The sequence below is a fragment of the Triticum urartu genome, chromosome 3 (assembly GCF_003073215.2).
Source record: "Triticum urartu cultivar G1812 chromosome 3, Tu2.1, whole genome shotgun sequence".
Classification (NCBI taxonomy): domain Eukaryota; kingdom Viridiplantae; phylum Streptophyta; class Magnoliopsida; order Poales; family Poaceae; genus Triticum; species Triticum urartu.
In genome coordinates, this window is record NC_053024.1 from 709,829,272 (window position 1) to 709,840,449 (window position 11,178).

An 11,178-nucleotide genomic window follows, 5' to 3' on the forward strand; every position below is an offset into this window, starting at 1 on the left:
CCTGCACCAATAGCCAACACACGCATGCGACCATCTACCAGCTAGCACTACCGGGAGGGGTGGGTGTCAGCCATCAAATCTGGCCAATCAAGATCCATATGGAGGACCCTCCCCCCCATAATATCCGGCACCTCCAACCACTAGGGTATAGCCGTTACCCATGGACGCCAAGCACCCACCTCCTTTGGCTCCCCGCGACCTGCTGCACGACCGCCGCGGAAACTAGATCCCTCATTTTCTCGCCATCTTGGGCACACACACCAACCACCGCCACTGCCACATTGCCCACTCCACTAGCCGACGGCCATGGCACAGCCAGACGCCCGCGACCCTCGTCGCCCTCGGCCCATATGTAGAAGACACACTGGCACTAGATCCCTCTGGTCTGGTCGAGGACGGCCCGCACACAACCACCCAAGAAAAATGACCTCGCAGCCACCGCACCACACCCGAGTTCCAGAGCACCGCCGTGGCGCCGCCAAATGAAGACGTCACCACCCCGCACACCCGCCATAACGTGGTTGGCCCTTGTGGAAGCACAGCACTTCCACCTCTATGGCCGTGCCGCATGCCTACCGTCATGCATTGCATTGTAGATGCACACAGCATCACCATATTCAATAGCAAGGCAAAGAGAAACCAGATCATGCAATAATATTAGAAAAGCTTGTGTTGTCGCATCACCACCAGCAGTATCTTGCGCAGCTTGCAAAGTCTTTTTGGTGCTTGACACAGGACTAGTCACTCAAACAAACATGGTTGTCTGTCAGGGACTTCGTAAATCGAAGATGAAAGGCACAACCTATATACTTGCACACCATCACTTATTCACCGTTGCGACGATGGACCGCACCGCATGGGACAACCATAGGTTTTGCTATTCACCACTCAACCAGAACAGACACTCGCTATAGAACCCTAAGGTTGGTAAGGAAGGCCACACAAAATTCCAGGAAGAGGAGCTGAGGTCCGGTAACTCTCTGCATATCTAGAAGGTACTTGTCATCCCTGGTCTTGTAAAGCTGGAGAAAAAAATAAATTAAAGTTAGAACCAAATAGACAGTACATACAATACCATGTTGGTGAATTGTAATTTCTAACACCAGCACTTTGCAGCTTTAAAACATGGGAAGTTATTTCTACCAATATGATGAGTCAGTCGACAATAGTTGTTGGCAATAACAGACACATGCAAGACATAATAATGGTCACTTGGTAACAATTATGAATCAAATATATAGGCTCCAGCAAAATCGTTATTTTATCTAGTGCACTGTGAAGGCGACATTGAGTATAAAAATACCTTTTTTGGTTATTGCAAAATAATACTTTAGTAGTAGAAGGTGTTGCACACCCGAATTTCAAACTTGATCACAACAGGTAGCCTCCTATTACCATCACCATTATCCATGATGGCAGAGTCTTCAACAAAGCTGTGGTTGGCATCTAACAACATATTACTGACCTAAGGAAACCCAGGGCACCACCTGCATTTCATGTTGTAGTCCACATTCTTCTTCCAACAGACACTTATTTCCTTAAGTGCCTTTAGAACCTCAATCACTATCGCATGAGGTTGAGCTCGAGACTGTAGTATAAGTGATGCATTAGCTCAACAGCTGAATGTGCAAAACAAAGGAAAGTAAAGTGGACAGTTTCCAAGACCTGGAGCCCAAGAGCCCATTTTCTTTCAATGCAGTAATATGGCCGCAAGCCACTGCCTTGAGAATCGTTACTTCCAGGAAGATAATTTATGCTACTTGGGCTTGCTGATTCCGATGGAGTAAACTGATTAAAACTCATATCCTAGAGAACAATCCATTCATAAATTTAATAGTGCTTAAACGTTAGTGCATTAAATAGGTCACAGATGATGCAGATGTGGACTAACCATTTCTTGTTGATAGTGAGCCCCCAAATAGCCACTAGTAGCCCGGAACCGATTGTCCAAGAGCAAGTAATATGCAACAGTTTCCTGGAAACTTATAGTATAAAGTTAGTTATGAAAATGAATGGAATGAATAACTGATTTTTGTTTGAATATACCTCATTTTCAACCTATAGCATAGCGATTCACACACATGATATTTATCATATCCCAGATTGAAAAGATCTTGAAGTGTATCTTCGTCAATCTTCTGAAATGAACATCTATTAAATTGGCATATCATTGCCAATGAAACGGTATTTGAATGCTCGATAATAAATTACTTTTTTGATAAATAAAGAGCAGCATTACATGAATTTGTTGATTTCCATAAAAAGGTAAACACTTGACAGATCCAACTTAATCTATAAATGTTCTGTCACACCTTTATCTTATTGAACAGTTTGGGAATGTTGTCATCAAAGAATGGAACAACAACACAAAGAAGAGCATAAAGTATAACCCCACAGCTCCAAACATCAACCTCGGGTCCAGCATACAATTCACCTGAGATAACCTATGCAGAAACACTCGTTAAAGCTATTAACCTAGACGATGTGTGAGAAGAAGCATTAGGATAAGGACTCAAATAATACAAATAATTGAATACCTCTGCTGCAGCATAGTTTGGACTCCCGCAGCTAGTCTTCAAAAAATGTCCATCATGAATCACGTTGCTTAACCCAAAGTCAGCAAGTTTCACATTATATTTGGAATCAAGTAATTAGTTTTCTGGATTTAGATCACGATGAACAACCATGTTTCTATGGAAGTATTCAACACCAGATATAATCTGTTTATCAAAAATTTAATTGAAAAAACTATTCAGACAGAACCTGAATATGCATTCACACTAGTAGAAAATGGGGCTTCGGTCACAGCTCAACATACATGTTAGTCCCGGTTGCATTACGAACCGGGACTAATGTGAGCATTAGTCCCAGCTCGAGCGGCTAAAGGCATTAGTCCCGGTTCAAATGAGACCTTTAGTCCCAGTTTGAGACGTGAACCGGGACTAAAGGGTGCGATGCCCTTTAGTCCCGGTTCATATCTCAAACCGGGACTAAAGGGGTTCGTGTCTCAAACTCTACCCCCCCGACAGTGTATCGCCATATCAGTTTTGAAAAAAAAAACAAAAAAAATGATAAAAACTTCAAAAAATAAAATCCTTCGAGATGTAGTTATATTACTACATCTACTAGTTAGGAAAATTAAAAAACTTAAATTTGGACAGCTTTGCAAAAAAGTGTTATGGAAAAGTAAAACAGCTGTAACTTTTGCATACGATGTCGGAAAAAACATATAATATATCAAAATGGTCAGCACGAAAATCCAAATCCGAATTTGACGGCCGTAGGCCGTTTTTCAAATTTCTAGAATCCTCAAATTCTAAAAGAAAAAAGTTATGCTGAAATTTCAGTTTTTTTGGATTTTGGTTAAATCTGGTCAAACTGTGGTCAAACTACTTATTCAAGAAGTATTAGTGTTACTAAATAATTATTTCAGTTTTTTGAATTTTGGTCAAATCTGGTCAAAGTATGGTCAAACTACTTATTCAAGAAATATTAGTGTTACTAAATAATTATTGTTTTTTACAATAATAGTTTCAAACTCAAACAGTGAAACATGTGACTTCATGCTCAAGCTAAACTCCCGAGGGTTAATAGGATTGACATCTTACTATTGTGAAGAAAACAACAAGTGCATACTTGGAAACTAGGGGGAATAGAACTCAGAGGTTAAGCATGCTCAGGCTGGAGCAGTGACAAGGATGGGTGACTGGACGAGAAGTTAAACGATTTGGAATGATGAGGGGTGATTAGAGAATAGAGATTATATATTAAATTGAGCAATTATGAGGGGTGATTAGATATTAATTATAAAATAATTCGAATTTTTTAAAATTGGGAAAAAAATTCAATTTTTTTACCAACCGGGACTAAAGGTGGAGCTCCAGATAGCGGCCACGTGGATGGCCTTTAGTCCCGTTTCGTATTAGATATTAAATTATAAAATAATTCAAAAATTTGAAAATTGGGAAAAAATTCAATTTTTTACCAACCGAGACTAAAGGTGGAGCTCCAGACAGCGGCCACGTGGATGGCCTTTAGTCCCGGTTTGTAATAGAACCGGGACTAAAGAGGGGGGGGTTTAGTACCGGTTTCAGAACCGGTACTAAAGGCCCTATAGGATCGGGGCTAAAGGCCTGGTTTCTACTAGTGTCAATGAATCACAAAGAACCCTTCAAATTACATATTCGCCTTCAGAAGGGATATACCATCTTTTTATGTTTTAAAGCTCAATTTAATTTACTCAATGAGATTAAGACAATCAAGGCATGAAGAATAAGACGCCATTTAAACAAAAAATGATTTAATTAGTGATACTAAGATAACCAAGGCATGAAAAGATGAAGAGGCCAAATGATACAAAAAGAAACCAAAGAATCGACAAAAACAAACAAGCTTAAATCTAATATAGTTAGATGCTATAAATTTTTTAATTCAAAATTCGTTTGAAAATTTCAAGCAAAAAAATCGGAGTAGTTTGACATTTTCCGAAAACCGTGTTTTTCCAGCCCCTCCCGAGAAAAATGTTATCGAGCAAAGACAATTATCGGTAAAACTTAGTCAATGAATGCAAACCAAGCAAATTGATCGCGATTTGCATAATAAACACATGAGGAAGGTCGACAACTAGCAAGCATGTCCATACATTTGGCGGTTGAAATAAGAAGCTCAACATATTGTTATTCCAAAAAATGTGTTCCTACATGGCAAGAGCAGAAAAGGCACCTGCTGGAATATTCGACGGGCCTCATCTTCTTGTAACGGCCTTTTCTCAACAATGTAGTCCAATAGGTCACCATTCTGGCAATATTCCATCACAACAAATATATCCTTTGGTGTCTCAGTGACCTCATAAATCCGGATGATATGAGGGTGAATGAAATCAATGAACAACCTCAATATCTTGATTTCTCTATTTGCTGGAAATAAGATATAAGAAAACAATAAAAGTAAGGTGTTAGACATTGAGCCTATGAAGAAATTGCATACGAAAATTCTACTAGCTAACTCGGAGCAACAACACAAGCTGAACTTTCTTCTTAACCAAAGCCGAATGTATCCTATGCTAATGTAGATTATCTCAACTAATTGATTTAGTGGGAATCAGGAACACACCCACAAGTCTGACCAGCACTCTAAAAGCAGATAACTCGAAATCCTGAACTAGCAAGTCGAATGTATCATAGATTATTGTACAAGGAGAAGGAGGCATACCTTTCTCTTCCATTTCCATAATTTTCATTTTACGACGGTTCAGAATCTTTATAGCTACTTCGTGTCCTGTAAGATTATGCTCAGCAATCACCACTTTTCCAAATGTGCCTGTACCTAACGTTTTGCCCAGATTGTAGCTCTTCAATGCTTCATAATGTCCACCTCCTCTGGTGTTCCGATCCATTTTCACTATGCAAAAACAAGAGAAACAATATATGTGATTCAGTAAAGAGTTTTATAGTTCAGACACAAGTTGATCGAAACTGATGAAACATGAGTTACACTGAATATACTGATTATGAATAACATGAAATATTTATAGCATGTCACTTCTTAGAGACCAGCCTTAAGTGTGAAATGAGTGGGCTGGCCATAAATGACCACTATGGGACATGACTTGCAAGGGCAAGTGTGGTTCAATTAAAGGTCAACGAAATGGGTGAAGTTCCCTTTTTAAATAGGGAGAGGTACAACATATGGGTGAAACGAGTGTTTCTGCATAGGTTATCTCAGGTGAATTGTATGCTGGACCCGAGGTTGATGTTTGGAGCTGTGGGGTTATACTTTATGCTCTTCTTTGTGTTGTTGTTCCATTCTTTGATGACAACATTCCCAAACTGTTCAATAAGATAAAGGTGTGACAGAACATTTATAAGATATGGGTGAAACGAGTAGAAACCAGGCCTTTAGCCCCGATCCTATAGGGCCTTTAGTACCGGTTCTGAAACCGGTACTAAACCCCCCCCTCTTTAGTCCCGGTTCTGTTACAAACCGGGACTAAAGGCCATCCACGTGGCCGCTGTCTGGAGCTCCACCTTTAGTCTCGGTTGGTAAAAAATTGAATTTTTTCCCAATTTTCAAATTTTTGAATTATTTTATAATTTAATATCTAATACGAAACGGGACTAAAGGCCATCCACGTGGCCGCTATCTGGAGCTCCACCTTTAGTCCCGGTTGGTAAAAAAATTGAATTTTTTTCCCAATTTTAAAAAATTCGAATTATTTTATAATTAATATCTAATCACCCCTCATAATTGCTCAATTTAATATATAATCTCTATTCTCTAATCACCCCTCATCATTCCAAATCGTTTAACTTCTCGTCCAGTCACCCATCCTTGTCACTGCTCCAGCCTGAGCATGCTTAACCTCTGAGTTCTATTCCCCCTAGTTTCCAAGTATGCACTTGTTGTTTTCTTCACAATAGTAAGATGTCAATCCTATTAACCCTCGGGAGTTTAGCTTGAGCATGAAGTCACATGTTTCACTGTTTGAGTTTGAAACTATTATTGTAAAAAACAATAATTATTTAGTAACACTAATATTTCTTGAATAAGTAGTTTGACCATACTTTGACCAGATTTGACCAAAATTCAAAAAACTGAAATAATTATTTAGTAACACTAATACTTCTTGAATAAGTAGTTTGACCACAGTTTGACCAGATTTAACCAAAATCCAAAAAAACTGAAATTTCAGCATAACTTTTTTCTTTTAGAATTTGAGGATTCTAGAAATTTGAAAAACGGCCTACGGCCGTCAAATTCGGATTTGGATTTTCGTGCTGACCATTTTGATATATTATATGTTTTTTCCGACATCGTATGCAAAAGTTACAGCTGTTTTACTTTTCCATAACACTTTTTTGCAAAGCTGTCCAAATTTAAGTTTTTTAATTTTCCTAACTAGTAGATGTAGTAATATAACTACATCTCGAAGGATTTTATTTTTTGAAGTTTTTATCATTTTTTTTGTTTTTTTTTCAAAACTGATATGGCGATACACTGCCGGGGGGGTAGAGTTTGAGACACGAACCCCTTTAGTCCCGGTTTGAGATATGAACCGGGACTAAAGGGCATCGCACCCTTTAGTCCCGGTTCACGTCTCAAACTGGGACTAAAGGTCTCATTTGAACCGGGACTAATGCCTTTAGCCGCTCGAGCTGGGACTAATGCTCACATTAGTCCCGGTTCGTAATGCAACCGGGACTAACATGTATGTTGAGCTGTGACCGAAGCCCCATTTTCTACTAGTGTGAATGCATATTCAGGTTCTGTCTGAATAGTTTTTTCAATTAAATTTTTGATAAACAGATTATATCTGGTGTTGAATACTTCCATAGAAACATGGTTGTTCATCGTGATCTAAATCCAGAAAACTAATTACTTGATTCCAAATATAATGTGAAACTTGCTGACTTTGGGTTAAGCAACGTGATTCATGATGGACATTTTTTGAAGACTAGCTGCGGGAGTCCAAACTATGCTGCAGCAGAGGTATTCAATTATTTGTATTATTTGAGTCCTTATCCTAATGCTTCTTCTCACACATCGTCTAGGTTAATAGCTTTAACGAGTGTTTCTGCATAGGTTATCTCAGGTGAATTGTATGCTGGACCCGAGGTTGATGTTTGGAGCTGTGGGGTTATACTTTATGCTCTTCTTTGTGTTGTTGTTCCATTCTTTGATGACAACATTCCCAAACTGTTCAATAAGATAAAGGTGTGACAGAACATTTATAGATTAAGTTGGATCTGTCAAGTGTTTACCTTTTTATGGAAATCAACAAATTCATGTAATGCTGCTCTTTATTTATCAAAAAAGTAATTTATTATCGAGCATTCAAATACCGTTTCATTGGCAATGATATGCCAATTTAATAGATGTTCATTTCAGAAGATTGACGAAGATACACTTCAAGATCTTTTCAATCTGGGATATGATAAATATCATGTGTGTGAATCGCTATGCTATAGGTTGAAAATGAGGTATATTCAAACAAAAATCAGTTATTCATTCCATTCATTTTCATAACTAACTTTATACTATAAGTTTCCAGGAAACTGTTGCATATTACTTGCTCTTGGACAATCGGTTCCGGGCTACTAGTGGCTATTTGGGGGCTCACTATCAACAAGAAATGGTTAGTCCACATCTGCATCATCTGTGACCTATTTAATGCACTAACGTTTAAGCACTATTAAATTTATGAATGGATTGTTCTCTAGGATATGAGTTTTAATCAGTTTACTCCATCGGAATCAGCAAGCCCAAGTAGCATAAATTATCTTCCTGGAAGTAACGATTCTCAAGGCAGTGGCTTGCGGCCATATTACTGCATTGAAAGAAAATGGGCTCTTGGGCTCCAGGTCTTGGAAACTGTCCACTTTACTTTCCTTTGTTTTGCACATTCAGCTGTTGAGCTAATGCATCACTTATACTACAGTCTCGAGCTCAACCTCATGCGATAGTGATTGAGGTTCTAAAGGCACTTAAGGAAATAAGTGTCTGTTGGAAGAAGAATGTGGACTACAACATGAAATGCAGGTGGTGCCCTGGGTTTCCTTAGGTCAGTAATATGTTGTTAGATGCCAACCACAGCTTTGTTGAAGACTCTGCCATCATGGATAATGGTGATGGTAATAGGAGGCTACCTGTTGTGATCAAGTTTGAAATTCGGGTGTGCAACACCTTCTACTACTAAAGTATTATTTTGCAATAACCAAAAAAGGTATTTTTATACTCAATGTCGCCTTCACAGTGCACTAGATAAAATAACGATTTTGCTGGAGCCTATATATTTGATTCATAATTGTTACCAAGTGACCATTATTATGTCTTGCATGTGTCTGTTATTGCCAACAACTATTGTCGACTGACTCATCATATTGGTAGAAATAACTTCCCATGTTTTAAAGCTGCAAAGTGCTGGTGTTAGAAATTACAATTCACCAACATGGTATTGTATGTACTGTCTATTTGGTTCTAACTTTAATTTATTTTTTTCTCCAGCTTTACAAGACCAGGGATGACAAGTACCTTCTAGATATGCAGAGAGTTACCGGACCTCAGCTCCTCTTCCTGGAATTTTGTGTGGCCTTCCTTACCAACCTTAGGGTTCTATAGCGAGTGCCTGTTCTGGTTGAGTGGTGAATAGCAAAACCTATGGTTGTCCCATGCGGTGCGGTCCATCGTCGCAACGGTGAATAAGTGATGGTGTGCAAGTATATAGGTTGTGCCTTTCATCTTCGATTTACGAAGTCCCTGACAGACAACCATGTTTGTTTGAGTGACTAGTCCTGTGTCAAGCACCAAAAAGACTTTGCAAGCTGCGCAAGATACTGCTGGTGGTGATGCGACAACACAAGCTTTTCTAATATTATTGCATGATCTGGTTTCTCTTTGCCTTGCTATTGAATATGGTGATGCTGTGTGCATCTACAATGCAATGCATGACGGTAGGCATGCGGCACGGCCATAGAGGTGGAAGTGCTGTGCTTCCACAAGGGCCAACCACGTTATGGCGGGTGTGCGGGGTGGCGACGTCTTCATTTGGCAGCGCCACAGCGGTGCTCTGGAACTCGGGTGTGGTGCGGCGGTTGCGAGGTCATTTTTCTCGGGTGGTTGTGTGCGGGCCGTCCTCGACTAGACCACAGGGATCTAGTGCAGGTGTGTATTCTACATATGGGCCGAGGGCGACGAGGGTCGCGGGCGTCTGGCTGTTCCATGGCCGTCGGCTAGTGGAGTGGGCAATGTGGAAGTGGCGGTGGTTGGTGTGTGCCCAAGACGGCGAGAAAACAAGGGATCTAGTTTCCGCGGCGGTCGTGTAGCAGGTCGCGGGCAGCCAAAGGAGGTGGGTGCTTGGCGTCCATGGGTAACGGCTACCCCCTAGTGGTTGGAGGTGCCGGATATTATGGGGGGGGGAGGGTCCTCCATATGGATCTTGATTGGCCAGATTTGATGGCTGACACCCACCCCTCCCGGTACTGCTAGCTGGTAGATGGTCGCCTGCGTGTGTTGGCTATTGGTGCAGGGGTTGGACTCCCCCCCACCGAGGCTAGTTGCACCTGACGCGAGCCCTGGTCACTCATTGCTCATGTTAAGGCAGTGTCTCGTGGATTGGTTAGGGCAGCGACTACGTTAGTGTGTACACTACTTGTTAAAGTTGACATGTCAATGCGACACTGATATACACAATTTCTATTTGGGATACATGGAAGGGACTTGACCTCAGTATACTTTTTTGGCTCTAGTTCCTTGTACATGCAACCTGACTTATGTTCATTCCTGGTAACATACCAATATATCTTTTCTTAATGTGAGCGAGTGGCCGACACGTCACATGTGCGCACTTAGGCAAGCGTGATGGTGATGCTGACGCTCACCTTTCGCTTTCCCCGGTTACGCCTCCCCCGCCTAAGCAGCTCTCTGTCGCCTAATAAAGCCTAAAGCCCCCGTTTGAGGGAGAACGACCAACCGATCGACCCCAAAAGCTCTATCAATCCGAGGCCACCTTCGCTCCACTAGGCTAGCGCCCTCCTCTCCTCCCTCTGTCCACGAGATTTGGCCAGGACTCCAGGTGATTAAGGCAATTTCCCAGCTCATCTTTGCTGCAATTCTCGCCAGAGTTTAGTGATCCTACGTCGTCGTTGCTTGCATGGCCTGGTAGAGAGTGCGTGCTCTTAATTTTTTGTTCGAGTGGGGAATCTATTAGTCCTGTTTGTGTGATGCTCTGCTTATGGTTGTGGGGATTTAGGTGCTCTACTTGCTTCTTCTCTCCAATGCGTATCTTTGCTGTAGATTGCCCGGGCCAACATTCACCTCATCATGCTCCGAGTTGAAAGTCTTAATTACTGACTTTTCGGTCAACTAGTTGGTTTATTATTGATTGATAGGCCAGCCCATCGAGCTCACTTTCTCTAAATATACCCTATAGATCGTAGAAAACATCCTATATGACTATCTTGAATCACAATCACGACCGCGTCGCCCCCGCGGGTGACCGGCGGTGCACCTGATGCCTCCTCCTCGAGCCCTCCCCCTGCTCTACCTCATTGCCACCATGGCAGGCGTCCGGCGGTGGGCTTGGCCCGGGAGGCCACAAGAAATTCCCCTCTCGCGTCGCGCTAGCGCGTGGCAGTGCGGTGCCGCGGGGTGCGCCTAGGAGGCGGCGGGGATTGCCGGCTT

At 41.5% G+C, this 11,178-nt stretch overlaps 2 pseudogenes; one reads left to right on the forward strand and one right to left on the reverse strand.

Annotated features, from left to right (window-relative positions):
* Positions 1–908: 908 nt before the first annotated feature.
* On the reverse strand, positions 909–5,395 carry LOC125549326 (annotated as a pseudogene).
* A 251-nt stretch (positions 5,396–5,646) lies between these two features.
* On the forward strand, positions 5,647–9,117 carry LOC125547256 (annotated as a pseudogene).
* Positions 9,118–11,178: the final 2,061 nt, after the last annotated feature.